Genomic DNA, 16,134 nt, shown 5'->3' with positions numbered 1-16,134 from the left:
GATACCACCGCCTTGAAAGATTGTATCCTCTGTAAGAGGTTCAGGGCCCAGGCGTCTGCTTCTAAGCCTTTTTGAGACACTCCTTCAGGGCTCTAGCAAATTCTTCCTTTCGGAAAGTGTCGAGTAAAAAATCACCTTGCCTTCAGGAGATTTCAAATACTGTGATTACATAAAGAACCAGATGATGTGGCTCGAGCGCGAAATCTGTGGGCTCTGAACTTGCTCAAAAAATGTTCATATGGCTAGAATTGGTCGATGCATAAGCATTCGCCTGCATGCCCCTGAGTATTCCTCAGTATTCACTTTCTAGAGGAAGCTACTCTATTTGAAAGGCCGACGCGCCGTCGTAGGGAAGGAGCAAAATAAACATAAAAAGTGCATAATTTTCGTTGCGTACAAAAATATGTTTTTCTGTACCGGATTGAAACTAGAAAACTTCAGAAGTATATATAGTGTGAGCACTCTTGGCGCTTCATCTTTCACACGAGTGAACGTGCTGCTTCATTTTCATCCTGCACTCTCTAGTAGATACCCATCGTCATCGCGGAGTGTGGTTCGCCCGATCTTCGCGTTACCTTACACGTGGTGGAGGTGAGCCTTGATTTCCCCGCTGCTTCGTCACCTGCTTCTAACTGGAGCTCCATTCTGGCCGCCGTCTGACCCCGACCACTATCGTCATGACCCAAGAGGACCGCTCCTCTGTTCTGCGTTCTTCCAACTCCAACCCAGCTTCCCTTGCCACTTGGACTGTCACTAGCCATTAGCGGAATCCGCAGATGCTCGCCGGTCTCCGCGGCGACGACACTGATGATTGGCTCAACAACTACGACCGTTGCAGTGCTTTCAACTGGTGGGACGATTCTTTTACACTAATTAATGTGTCATTTTATTTGATGGATGTGGTCAAAACGTGGTTCATTTAACCATGAATCAACTATTCCGGATTTGAACACCTCTAAACAAAAGTTACGCCTCAATTTCTGCTCTCCTACCGTTCGCACGGAATCCGCCAAGAAGCTAGAAGCCCGACTTCAGCGGTCCAATGAAACCTATACTTCTTATATTGAAGACGTTTTTACACTTTGTCCGCGCATAAATGACACCATGCCAGAGGCCGAGCGGGTTCGGCACGTCCTTAAAGGTATTGGGCCACTCGCTTTTAACGCCATGGCCGTGCAGAACCCTATGGACGCCATCATATCGACATGTCAACGCCTTGGCGAACTACAGTCAATACGCCTGCAGCCTGATCCCACCTCCTTTGGTTTCACTGCCGACGCTGACCTCCGTGCGCTTATTCGCGAATTAATTCATGAAGAGCTCGCAGCTCAAGGTAATTTGTGCCGCCCTGCATCTGACCCATATTCTTCAAGTTCCGGCCTGCGCAGCATTGTCAAAGAAGAGCTGGCCTCAATGACTTCTTCCCCCCCCCCCCCCACCCAACACCATTCGCTCCTACCACCTGTCATGTGCCAACGTACGCCCAGGTCACGTCCTTGCCGCCTGCAGTTGGAGCGCCTATGCCACCGGCGCCTATCAGTGCTCATGTCACCGCATTAGCACCACCTACCGCGGCGCCGACATACTACCCCATCTGGCGCGCAGTCCGCCCTCTTTGTTATTACTGCGGGTACCAAGGCCATATTTCCCGTTTCTATCGTCGCAGGCTCCAAAGTGAACGTCGCGGCTACGACATTTGAAGTAGACTACCCTCCTCGCTTCTCTGGCTGTAACCACCGTTAATTACCTGATTATCCCCGACGTTCATCGCCCCCGCCAGAAAGTCCCGCTCCGCCTGGTGGTTACAGGCCTTCAAGACGCCACTCTCTTCCGCCTTTTCGCCGCTCAATCTCGCCGCTCCGCCAAGCTTCTCTGACGACCCCCCATCTATAGAAAAACTGACCACTGCAGTTTTAGGAGGAAAATTTGCACTCTTCGGCCATGACAAAAATCCTCTGGAACGTCCCTCTAATATGATTGTAATTTGGGTTGAAGGTTTACCTTTTGAGGCTTTGGTTGGCACGGAGCCGCTGTTTCTGTGATACGCACTGACTTGTGCTCCTGCTTGAGAAATGTGAAAACGCCTTACGATGAACCTGAACACCGTGGAGTTAATGGCCTAATTATTCGGCCTTCAGCTAAGGGTACTGTGCGAGTTTTTGTTTTGACAATGTCCGCCACCATGTACAATTTGCCGTGATGTAACCGTGCGCTCACCCAAATATTTTAGGTTGAGATTTTCTGTCTGCCGCATCAGCCAGAATTTCGCGTAGAGACATTACATGAACGAGAGCGATCCGTCTCGTGAACCTCCCGAGCCCCATCATCGTCTGCTTGCCGCTACTGACTCAGTGCTGCCCCCTGGATGAGAACGACTTGTCGTGCTTACTTCTACTGACATTGATAATGTGGATGTGCTAATCGTGCTTTCTCATCGCCATCTAACCCGTGGAATCGCGTTACCACGAAGTCTTGTTCGGTTTCAACATGGCACAGCGCTTGTCGCTGCTTTGAACACATCCCCAGAGCCGATTGTGCTAACTAAGCAGACATGTTTTTCTTGTGCCCTGGACATTCATCCGGTGTCCCTCACCGCCCTCACCATCCTTACCGTCCCTTCTTCCTCATCAGCAGCTTTTTGCGATGCCTCTCTCTGTGTTCTCTTTGGCCCCATCAATCCTCACCTTCCTGCGGCTCACCGCCAAGCTTTGCAGGAATTACTTCGAAAATACCAAATCTCCTTTGACGTCTCTTCTCCGACCTTGAGCCGGACTTCTGCTGCACAGCACCGCATCATTACAGAAGGTACTACTATGGTTAGCCGCCGTCCTTACCGTGTTTCCTGTTGAGAACGCAAAATCATAGAAGATAATGTAAATGATATGCTTCGACGAACATTATTCGGACCTCAGCTAGCCCCTGGTCATCTCCTTTCGTCTTGGTCAAAAAAAAAAAAAAAAGGATGGGTCCACGCGTTTTTGTGTTGATTACCGCGCACCTAACAAAGCCACTCGCAAAGATGTTTACCCGTGCAACGAATTGACGACTCCCTCGACTGTCTTCAGGGCGCCGAATATTTCTCCACATTAGATCTGCGTTCCGGTTACTGACAGATTCCGATGCACAAAGCCAACAAAGAAAAAGCAGCATTCGCTACTCCCGATGTGTTTTACGAATTCAAAGTCATGCCTTTTGGAATTTGTAATGCCCCCGCTACGTTTGAGCGCATGATTGACACTGTTCTTAGAGGAATTAAGTGGAAAACATGCTTATGCTACCTGGACGGCATACTTATCTTCTCTGCGACATTTTCTGATCATTTATGCCGCCTTGATCAAGTATTAGCGTGCCTGGCATCCGCCACACTCCAGGTGAACAAATAAAGTCTAATTTCGTCGCCTAAAAAGAAATCAAGGTCCTGGGACCTCGTCAGCCGCGATTGCATTCGACCCGACCATGACAAGCTTGCTGCAGTTTTGAATTTTGCACGCTTTCAGCGGACTAAAGGTCTACGCAGTTTCCTTGGCCTATCTTCATACTTTCGCCGTTCCATTCGCCATTTCGCTACCATTGCTGCACCACTACACCACCTTCTTACCGACGGTACTATTTTGAATTGGTCCGAAGAATGCGAAAAAGCTTTTCAAACCTTGGAGAATGCCCTCAATTCGGGCCCTTTTCCCGCTGATATCGACGCCACTACTGCCTCCATTCTCCACACCGATGCCAGCAGCCTCCGTATCAGTGCCTTACTTCTGTAACGTGGTGCCGCTTCTCGGGAAAAAGTAATTTCGTTTGCCTGTCGAACTCTAACAGAAACCTAGTGGTTGTTTTCCAGTCTTGTCGAGGGATGAGAGTGCGAAGTGCGAACTCTTCTCGTTAAGTCTCATTCGTGCCCAGATTTTGGCTCCTGCTTCAATTACGGCATCACCTGGAGCCCACCGGCAAAGAGAGTTAAAATTAATGCTTAAAATATTGTACATACGCTAACATTATTCGAACACACGACGAAGTGCAGAGGTCCGCTTTAGAAGAGGCTGCATTTGGCAAGCAAACCATCGAAGCAGCCTGACAAAGCACGTGTTTAACGGCTACTCGTTCTCGCTCTGTACGCCCCCGTCTTCATTGCTCTACACAAAATGCCCTGCGCGAAAAGTGATGCCCCCCCCCCCCCCCCCCCCCCCCCGCCGTAGTGGTGCAGTGTATATGGCACTCAAATGCTGTACGTAAAGATGCGGGTTCGAATCTTAGTCGCTTCGGCCAGTTTTCAATAGGGGCGAAAAGCTAGGCCTCATATGCTGTGCTCTGTCAGATCAAATTGAAGAACCCCAGGTGGTCGAAATTTCCAAAGTCGTCCACTACATCGTCTCTCTCGTAGACGATTCACTTTGGGGCGTTAAACCCTATAAACCCATCATTCCACTCCAGCGCAAGTCACAAGCTCAGACCTCGCATACGAGAGCATCAGTCTTAAAGTAGGACCATGCACGCAGTCGCTTGTATGGGCAAGGCAAGATTTGAATGTGTGCAGCATCCGCTAGGGCAGCCTTGCTAGCGATATATAGGCTACTCTAGTTCATTGCAGCGGGAAAGAGCAGGTACAGAGAGGGAGAAGAAGAAGAATGCAGCTCTTCGCATTCCATGCCAAAGCCGAATGCCTTCTACCACTCCACACATTTCAGCAGAAAATGCAAATAACAAAGCTGATCGAAGCACAAAGCCGCTAAAGTTAGCTCTGCGAGTTTGTTGAGGGTGAGCGCTTCTAGTTACGATCCTTAGTGCCATATTTCCCACATTCGAAAGTCATGTGAGGCATATTTTCAAAATGGCCATCTAGCGTGTCCATCGCATATATCCCACGTATAATAACACACGACGAAGTTAGTACCATAACACGTGACCCAAATGGAACCATACCACGTGAATACCCGACAGCTGCATAGCAACAACGGAGATGTATCGGCGGCGCTCCAGCACAGTAGTTTATACCTATACTTTGTTTCGTTATATATTGACCAATCTGGCGGACATCAAGGTTGGACCCCTCAGTATCACTTTCGTATATAATGTGTGCGCGAGAGTCTTGGCGTAGCATTTCGGAATCGTGGCAAGCGATTTGGCGGGTCACTGTCAGCCCATTCTACGCTAGGCATTCGTACGCGTTAATTCTGATCTGCGAAACATTATAGATCTCCCAACTGTCATTTTGCCAATGTTCAAGGTAGTAGGATACTATTTTTGTTTCTCATTTAGCAAATAAACATGGCGGCTTGGTTGAGGTACTAGAACCGACGACATATAGGCTTCCAATTCTATGCCGTCAGTGGTAAGCGTAGGTGTCCGCAGAAAAGATACATATACGGCGCCTTTTTTCCCTCCCAAAAGCCAAACCAACTGACGACGTTTAACACTTTGCCAAAATATGTGCCAAAGTCCCAGTGCCAAGAATTTACCGTGTCGTGGTGGTGCAGCGGCTAGAACGCTCGACGTCTGTGTCCAATGATGTAGGATCGAATCCCGGTGGCAGCCGAGGCCGGTTATGAATGGAGGCGAGAAGCAAGGTTCCCGTGTGCTGTGCGATGTCAGTGCAAGTTATAGAACCCCGGGTGATTGAAATTTCTGCGGCCATCCACTGCGACGTCTCTCCCAGCCTGAGTCGCTTCGGGACGTTAAGCTCCGTAAACCAAACCAAATACCACAAATATGACAGCTTCCACCATTACCACATCGGTAAAAGAGGTGGCGGCGCCTTAACAGCCATTCATTGTAATCTGCAATTCAATACTTTAAAGATTGACTCTTCCCTAGAAATACTATTCATCTCTTCGAAAGCCTCGTTGACACCTACACAAATCTGCGCCTGCTACCATGCAGATAACAGCAGAGCTTCGTACATCACTTCCTGTCATATCGCCCTTCACACGACAATTTCAACACTTCTGCATGCCCGTCGTTTGATGCTGGGTGGTTTCAGCTTCACCGAAGAAACATTTAATTGTACTTCGCACGATTTGCCGGGAATTGCATAGAAACAGAGACCAAACACTGTTAATGTATTTCAATGTAAAAAAAACATCACTTTTATCATTCCATCAACTTATTCACAACCATCTTGGAGGTAACTTATCGGCGATTCTGAAACGAGCTCCGTGATAACTTACAGATATTTAGGCATCCACTTAAAGCGTGGTCTAAGCTATTCTTTTTGGGCATTTCAGGTTGGAAAAAGGGAAATAGCGTTTTCGGCTACTTCTGTTGAACCAAACGACAACCACCACCATCCGTGAAATTTCTCGCATATTTAAAAATTATTCGTCCCAAACTAGAATACGCTCGCGCTAACTGGGACCTTCATCACAAGAACATTTCAGCTACTCACGAAAAAGTACAAAATCGCGTGACTCGATTAATGTATCGGCTTATTCTCATAATATTAGTGTCTCTGAACTAAAGCGCAAAGGAAACCTGCTAACTTTGGCTAACCGCCGAAAATAACCTGAGAGAGAGAGAGGGAAAACATTTATTGCTCTAAAAAGTTTCTGGGTTTTGCGGCGGGCCGATGTCTTCGTATCTTCGGCCTCTTCACAAGGTCGGCGCCCCTATTCCAGGGCACCGCTGAGTCTTGCTGCTTCGCAGGCGTGCCGCACCAGTGCCCTTTGGGCCGTGAGCTCGCTGCTGGTCAGCAGACCCTCCCATTGTTCCGCACTCGGGTTATTTAGTTTGTGGAAGGCTCTGTTTCGTTCGCATTCCCATGTGATGTGGTATAGTGTGGGGGTTGCCCCGCACCACGGACATGTGTTCCTGTATTGTGTAGGGAACATTTTGTGTAGTATGTATAGATTGTGGAATGTCCCTGCTTGCAGTCTCCGCCAGCAGACCGCCTCGTGCTGTGTTAATGATGTCTGGGGTGGTGGGTATCTGAATCTCCGTCCTCTGTGCCAGTTTAGTATTTCTGTATACGTTGGTTCCACCGTTATGGGGTCCTCCAGGGCTTCTGACTGCCCTGCTCGGTTCGTGATCTCGCGAACTAGGCTGTCTACCCTCGAGTTACCCTCTATCCCGGTGTGTGCCGGTATCCAGAAAATCCTGTGTCTTAAGGTCTTATTTGGAAGCCTTGCTTCGATGAGGATGCTCAGCGCTTCCTTGCTTATTTTGCCCCATGTGTAGTTCCTGCATGCTGCTTTGGAGTCTGTTAGGATTATGAGAGACTTGTTCCTACGGTAACCTTCGGCGGCCGCTAGAGCTACGGCAGCCTCCTCCCCCTCCGTTACCGTACAGTTTCTTAACGTCGCACTGCTGATTGGTTCCCCCATGTGGTCTACCACTGCTGCCGCGACTCTGAACTTTCTGGTCCTGCGGTCCCATGGGTATAGGGCTGCGTCTGTGTATACCGTATTTTCCATTGTGGCTATGTTCCGCTGCACATAGTCTGCCCTGGCCTGCCTTCTAGCGGCGTGGAGGTTGGGATCCATGTTTCTCGGCAGGGGGCTGACATCCAGTGTTTGATGGACCTCGTCTGTAATGGTGGCTGTTCTATCGACGATCCCTTCTACGTCGTGTCCTAATCTCTCTAGGAGCTTGCGGCCGGTGACTGTCTGTTGGAGCCTGACTATTTGCGCACTTAGCTGGGCGTCCGTTAGTTCTTCGAATGTGTTGACCTGACTGTATTTATTCCAAACGTTTTACTACCATCCTTTTCTGAACTCCATTATCAACCCCGCCCACCGCATCCTTGACCGCACAAAACATGGAATGGCTGTCTTCGCGCCTCATGCCCGGACCTCTGCGCATTTGTCGTCTTTGTTGAGTCAACAAGGAATTTGAATGCCCTGCCAAATTTCAGCGTGGACAAAAACGACTCATCATCATTCAGATCACCAATAGAGAGTTTAATCTCCGAAATGTGCCACTCCCTCAAGAAATACCACTCACATGGGGCATTTGAGGCATTCGCAAGTAAACAAAATAAATAAAATAGCGAACGTGGATACGCATCACGTGATCCCAACACAAATAATGTTACAGCATTGCTAAATCTATTTATGCTAGAACAATAAGTACAACGTATATTTAAACAATTCCGCTCGTTAATCAATTGTCGACTTCTCATCCGCACATCTTTTACTTGCGTTTGATCCATGGGCTTTAACCTCCCAAAGCAATTCAGGCTAGGAAAAATGTTGTAGTTAAGGGCTCCGGAAATATCGACCACGTGGGGTTCGTTAGTGTGCACTGACATCGCACAGCATACAGGCGCCTTGCTTCTCCCCTTCACTGAAGAGCGCACCGCGGTAGAGATTCGATCCCTCATCTTACGTACATTACTGGAGCACCCTAACTATGGCGCGTGAAGCCAATATTTTACTCTCAATTCTAATGGTACAATTCCTAATGTTGCGTGGGATTAGCGTGCTGCCTAGAGATCAGAACCTCCTACTTGACTCAGATAGGTATAGTTTATTATTTTCCTGAGAAAGCCTTGACTTAGTTTCATGTTATTCTTAGTAAAGCGCAGTTCGGGCAAGTCAAATCTAGCACCTAGTGAAGTTAGTGCTAATAAACGAAAACGAGCGGAATGAGCAAGACCCGACATAAGTGCTATTCCGAAACTGCGATTCTTAGCTGAGTCATACTTATTTTAAGGACAAGACGCAGAAATATATTTTCATTCATTGTAATTTCTACTCCAGTGTGCTCTTACTCTAACAACAGTGGCCTTAACGAAAAAGAACCATTTTAGTGTTCCTGCAAAAAACAACCACCCTCCTTTTCTGCAGTCTAGCTCTCCGAAGTTCCGGCTCTCAAACTAACCGGATTACTTTGACAAATCCTTGTGCCGTTTCCGTTATAGAGGATAGTAAAAGTATGGCTAGACCACCTGAGTGAGCGTGAAAAACACTTCTCTCGTACTTGTAGTCCTAGAAGTGGATATTGTAGTAATGCTTGGCCAGCTCGTAAATCTTTCTTTACGATACGCTTCGCACTCGTATTGACCGTAATAAAAATGTTGGGTGCCATTTTCTGGCCTTACGAGCCATATGTTGGTTCAAAACTGCCAAAAAAGAAAAAAAAGAATAGCTGCAGGACATCGTACAGGATGCTTTATTACCAAAGTTTCACTGGCTCGATGACTCCAGTCTAGGCGTAGGCGTTAGCTAGGTAGCTCATTTCTTTTGGAACGGTGTGATTCCATGAAGCCGATTGGCACCCCAGGTGGTCCAAATTTCCGGAGTCCTCCACTACGGCGTCTCTCATAGCCTGAGTTGCTTTGGGACGTTAAACCCTGCAAACCAACCAACCAAGCAACTTTCAGCCACTTCAAATACGTAACAGAATATGAATTTTTCTCATAAAGAACAAAACTCGGTTCGGAACATGAATCAAAATGCAATGACTGCATATCCCTTTGAAAAATGTTTTGAAATGGTTGCATTGTTAAAATACAAAATATTTTCTGCTAATTAATACATTAATTATTCTGCACGAACCAAGTTTCAAAAAGATGCCTATTTGCTACTATTCGCCGTATATTTCTTATAATTTAAAAGCAAAACTTGTTATTTATATGGAAGAACGGTTCGATATATTGGCTGGCATAGCAATATACCATTTTGCGAATTATTCTAACTGCTCTCACGTTTCATCCCTGCCAAAGCAGTTTTTATCGTGAAGATATTCTATCGCGATCTGCTCGATAGTCCAGCTTAATCTTGGTGTAAAAATTATGTGAGCAACGTTCGTAGGCAGAACGTTAACTGCGTGATCATAAATTTTCTGGACAGTGATAGTTTGAGTATGGAGAGAAAAGGCAGATTTCCGTAACAGGTAATGTGAAGTTCTGAACTCTGAGGGAAATGCTGTGAGGGTACCATGCTTAACGTCAAATGTCATATCCATGGTCATAATACTGCTGGCAGGATCAGCGATTAGCTGATCGGCTCATAAAGCGAGAATAAGCAAATATACTGTCCTATTGTTAGTGCTAAAGCTAAGAAAAACATTAGTGATTGCGACCAGGAGAAGCGAGCGATATAGAACTAGAAAATTAGTATATTTAAGCCCCTAACAAGTTCAACTTTGATTCCGCGCCTCTAAATGACTTTCGTAAAAAGTGTAGGAATATGAAGTATTAGAAGCACGTTTCAGCTTCGCCATTAAGAGAAGATGCGAAAGCACCTATACACCGCCTTTTCATTCCGTAAATGGGTTCGGCTTATGTGGCTTAACGTCCCGAATCGACTCAGGCTATAAGAAACGTGGTAGTGCAAATCTTCAGACATTTCGACTACCTGAGGCTTCTTAACGTGCACTGACATCGCAGAGGATACGGAAGCTTTGCTTTTCGCCTCCTTTCAAAGGTGGCTGCCGCGGCCACTTCTTTCGTGTGCTTTCGTGTGCTGTGATTACATCCCGCATTCTTGGGCGTAGCATTCGGACGTCCGAGCCGCTTAACCACCGCGGCGGGGTACATTCTCGGTGCTGAGAGTCAGGCACACATTTCGGCAAAGTGCGAAGCGTCTTCAGTCGCTTTGCTTGTTTGGAAAACATGAAGGCGCAGTATATGTATATTTTCGGCTTACCATGGATGCCATTGAATTGGAGCAAATATGTCGCCATTTCGGATACCTATCTGAACCTAGTTTCTAACTTTACTTGGAGATCGACGCTGAATGAAAACGAAATGTTATGTTACTGCCCTAAACACTTGCGAAAGGACAGGAGCGTCACGAATTTGATATGAAATCTCATGCACATTTTATTCCAATACCTTTTACTAAGAACTAGGGCACGGGGAGGCTTTTTTTCAATCAAGCAAGCTGTATAATGTGCCGCGTAATAGTTTAGGTTTCTACCCATACCCATGTGTTATTTTGTAATTGCCAAAGCAACCTTTATATGTACATATTGAGACATTCGCTATATATAATGTCAGCCTTCAGACATTCAGGACTGCTAATAAACAACATGCCTACGAAACACTTAATTATATCGACAGCGCAATCCGAAGTAACCTGACGTCATGATATAAGCGTTAACATGGCAATTTCTGCCACCCTCCTGACATTCTGTAGCCCTTTGCTTAGGCTTTTCTTAGCAATGAATCTATTCCGCTACATAGGGGAATCCGTTCTCGTTCATTTGCACTACATATCTTGCCCTAGGCATGGGCGGGAAATTGCAGCTTGAGCTAGGTTTCTTATATTAGGGCCCAGCCATGATGGTAATATAATTTTTAAAACTTTAAACTGTCTTAATTTTTACCGTGACTCTTTTACTCGAACATTCATTTATACGTCTGTATTTCGACGCGAATATGCTTAAACGGTGTTTTTTAGTTGAGGTCTTCTGTCTCTTTTTGCATTTACCGTATATACACGTAAGTCTGCTTTCAAGTCACAGCTATGTTGCCCTTAACTTAGGCAGAGCATCTTCCGGTAGGCTCGGTGCTTCTGCCACTTAGGGAAGCACCGATAAGTCATAGCAGCTATACAAACGTTTACTTCAGGCAGAGAGCCCAACTGGCCTTGATAATATGGAATATCCTGATGATAGTATTTGATCCCTACGTTATTGTCCGTTAGTTCACTCTCCTTGTACGAACCTCCGGTAACTTCCTGCTCTGCACTGCACGTCTGTGTTACATGAAAATGCATTTGATTAGAATTAATGGCAGCAGTGAACTACTTGCATGGTGCAAGCACTGGACTCGTAGAGAATAAGAGTAAGAAAGACGCATAGAGATATTGCAAATATCTCGTTTATGGTCCGTAAAAGAAAACAATTGCATGATATTTGACGCTCACTCTCACTGCAATGCGAGTAAATATGGTGCGAGTTTATAAGTAAGAAAAAGAGAACAAATAAAGCGGATTCGTATCTTGACATAGTTCTTTTTTTACACCGGTATTCCATATTGAGGGATACGTCCAAGTCACATAGAAATGATGCTCTGGATGCCATATTTGGTGTATACTTCTCCGTTTTGAGCGAAGCGAGGGAATAATACGGAACGGAACGTAGCCTAAAGAAACCAGGAAATAGCTAAAAAATAAAAGAATTTATTTTTGTGATCAAGAATCACAGCTGCCTTTCTGTCCCATTTGGGTTTTCACTCATAGAATGAAATATCCGTTTTTACGGCAGCCGCATTCTGGTATTTCGAAGATATGATTTCATATTTACTTGGCAGCATCGGAAAAGTTTCAACCCCTTACTGCTGCGCTTTGGCGAAAGTTTGTGCACAGTAATTTGACGCACCATGGACACTGTTCAAACATCATCGCTCTAAGTCTAACAGTTCATCACGCTGATGGGTATATTCCCAAGCGTGCATCTTTACTCAGCAGCTCCAAGTTGCAAAACTGATCATTCAAGGCACGTACTCATTAAAGAATGTTTGTAGAAGCTTGATTGCTATTGCGTCAACAGCATGATCGGCACCTCCTTATTTTTACGTAGAAACCTCCATGCCCTATTTCCCGCTGAGAACATCGTTGCTATGCTCAACTCCCTGAACTCCATGTGAGAGTATTTGATGCACGCAGATTAGGTTACTCGATTTACCCCCTCAATTAAAGTTAGTAATGCAGCATAAACAATTTGACAGCTGTTATCTGAGTGGAAGGCTTCATTTAGTTTCTTTTTGGGTAAGTGCGTGCCAAGCCTGCAAATTCCTGTATTAGGTTACATGCTTATATATTCTTATGGTCACCGAAACGGTAAGTATGAGCATAGCGCCTGCGTTTGCCTGTGTTGAAGGTGTACGTTTGCTAATTAATTTGCACGGATTGATCACTTTATTTCAAGGCGGGCGCGAAATTTTAAAGGCAGCCTTGACTAATCGGACTATGTATCTGGGGTATTCATCGCGTAACCGTAAACCCTTTATTCATTTTTCGTTAATGTCCTTTCACACTCGATATTCGCGGAGATGACGCACCTCATTTCGTCACGGAAGACGATACACGAATAAATGGCTACCGACCCGTTTAAAGGTGCCGCTCGTTGACTGATTTGTTGCTGAATTAAAGAGCTCCTCAGCCTATCTTGGCGCTACCGACGTGACATTTTCTTTTTACACTTGCCTCTTATGGCAGCAAAATTTAATAATATATTTGCGCGTGTGCATGGCTTGCTGCGCATGTAGTTATTGGGCACACATTTCAAGGATCACCTGGAGATCGAAGCCTAATCGCTTACGCTTCGTCATGCGGTCGCGTCTTCGGCATGGGACAATTTTGTGATCTGCTGCTTCCCGAGAGCGCAAATAAGGGCGTACCCGCCACCATTCTTTCTATCTGTTTCGAACTAATACGCTTTTGGCTATAGCAATAGCCCTCCCACATGGGCATAGTCGTACGAAGGTCTCTCGTTTAAATAATTGCAGATTTCCATGAACGAACAGAGTCCGAACGGAATATTTCAACTACGGTAGCAGACGAAAAGGGTGGAAAAGGCATGATATTCAGCTCTTCGTTTAAATGTCGTTCAGAGAGAGCGGTGCCCTGAAACGAGTATGCGCCGCTGTGAACACCCGTTTTCTATCGGCACTTGTCACATGGTGGACGAAACTGTCTACCACGTGACCTTCGCGACTCGTTATTGTTAACGTGCCTATATGGTGCCCATAGTGCGCTGAAAGACAACTGAGGCCCTGGTGGCATGCTGTGCTACTGAACGGCCCTCTGCACTCAAGCAATGTAGCAACAGTCCGGAGAAACAAAACCCTGGCAGAGGGTTGATATCCGAAGTGCAGCCTGATCCGAATAGCAGGATGTTCCCCTTGAAGTGTGACACCAAAGGAACAACTGGGAGGACACCTCTATCAAAATTTCGTTTGCACACAAAACGCCACTACAGCCTCTTTCTAGCTCCGGCTCTTTATTTTTCCGGCAGCACAATGTACATTTCTCGCTCCGTAAACCGAATAAAAGTATTTTTCGCTGTTCAAACTACAAGACACGACAAAAAATCAGGTTTCACGCTTTGGGATTGGTCGCCGTGTTTTTGACGTCATGGAATATTCGAGCCCAAGTTAGAGAAGATAGCATCGCTTGCTCTCCTTTTAAAAAACTTTGCCGCCGTCATTTTATTTTTTTTTTCTAGCTTATATGGGTTCATGCAGTACAATATAGCATATATGTGTGTGTGTAGGCTTAGAGCTGAAAAATTACGCTAAATTTTTGGAGTGCTGCAAAATCATTAGCAGGGCTCATATATTCGGGGACTCAGGCTGAGCACTTTAAATAACATCGGCTTTCAAAAACATTTCTCCGCGCAGAGCTAATATTTGCATGTGTATGTGTGACTAGTATTCTTGGTGTCTACGTACTCTTGAGGCTTCAGAGAGCAATGTTTCTCAAGGAACCGCACTCTTTTATTGAAGTGGCAGTAGCGCAAGCCTTAGGTGGGTATTTTTATTATATCACTAAATTTGTTAGATTTGTCGCGGCGGAAATTTACATCATCAGTTCGATGATATTGTGACATATATGCCCTGCTTTATTAAAGCTTTATCACCACACCCACACTTCGATGAAAGGTTTATTTTTTTTTTTTTTTTTTAGCGGGAACGGACCTTGTATATTTTACGAAATTTAATATAGAGACGTCGCCGTAGAAATTTACATATTTCAAATTTGCTGTTTACAAGGACTGAGACTCTATTTGTACCGAGCAAAGTTTTTATTTAAAGCATATTGTTTATTTAAAGCATAAAAACACTTCACCTGTGATTTGCCCAGAATTTTTATCGCCCCTGGTTGAGAATCACGTCCTGAACCTTCAGTGTATTAGTAGGTAAATACAAAAAGAAACAGGCAGAAAGATGTCACCAAGGACAGTGCATTTTCTCTTTATTTTCACAATACATTAATATTGCAAATACAGATGGACGTGTTACAACTTTAAACAAATTCTTGAACTCACTGGAAGCAATACGCCTAGAGAAAGCGAAGAAGCGAAGAGAAGCGAAGAAACAGTTCTCGTGGTTGCAAAAAAAAAATGCCGACGATTACAGTACTTCATAATGCGAGATTTGAGCGCAGTTCCTCAGCTGTTTCAGCTTTTCGATAGGTTGAGACAAATGTGAGCAAGACGTATGTACAATTGCAGACAACGTTTTATTTTTCACATATATTCCATACCAGTGGCGTCGCTAGGGTTACTCGCACCCGGTGTGCGGAGACGCGGTCCTAATTTGTTTCCTGCTGACATTACTGTTCCCTTTTGTGTGCTGCCGCATAGAATAATTTTACCATTCATCTACCGCCGTCAGCCCTAATGCTAGCTCCATCGTACGCAGACATATTGATGACAGTTCTAGAATCCAAGTTATTAATTGTTTCCTTGAAAACCCCTTGATATACTTGTGCTATATAAATGAGATCTTCATAATGTAGCAGCATGAATCAGAAATACCCCAATCATTCGTCTCTCATCTTAGTTCAGTTGTCGCTATCCGAAACTGCAAGACAAGTTTCTTGGCGCCACAGTGTTTTGGAAGTGAAAATCATAAACTTTGTGCAGAAAACGAATTAACCGGCAACAATATCTAGATATCTCTACTCATAAGCCGAAATACTGCAATGAAGAAATATTTGTAGCATAGACGACACAGCTGATTATAGAATTTAGCGATGATAATTGTCATTTTGATGTAGTGCGCCTGGCGACGCAGAGCCCAAAGATTCAGGAGGTGGATGTCCAGGTTTGGCTCGTCTTCATTTACTGTGGTGGTAATCGTGTGGGCGCAAGTACAGCATGGCAACTACAGCAAGTACAAATATGGTCTGGCTTTGGCGTCAACTAAGGAAGCGTGGCTTAAGTCAGAAACGCTCGCACACTATATCGGTCCTTGTGTTATCATCGTTAAAATTAGTGACATCACCTATCAGATTGCGCGCCTCGCCAAATGTGGCCGACGTTCTTCACGAACTGAGCTTTCTCTCGTAGCGCGTCTGAAACCCTGTCATCCTCGTGCTAACGATCAACTCGCCTGGAGGACTTCGCCTACGACGGGAAAGTGTTACGGACTCGGTCTCCAGAAGAGCACGGAGGAGGGAAGAATAAAAGGAAAAAGCGTTGGTTTCTGGGGCTAGCAGGCTTCACCTGGTCCGGCTGCCACTGCACTGT

The sequence above is a fragment of the Amblyomma maculatum genome, chromosome 11, assembly GCF_055883805.1.
Source record: "Amblyomma maculatum isolate TAMU_Amacu chromosome 11, ASM5588380v1, whole genome shotgun sequence".
NCBI classification, from domain to species: Eukaryota; Metazoa; Arthropoda; class Arachnida; order Ixodida; family Ixodidae; genus Amblyomma; species Amblyomma maculatum.
Note: the sequence above shows the minus strand (reverse complement) of the source record.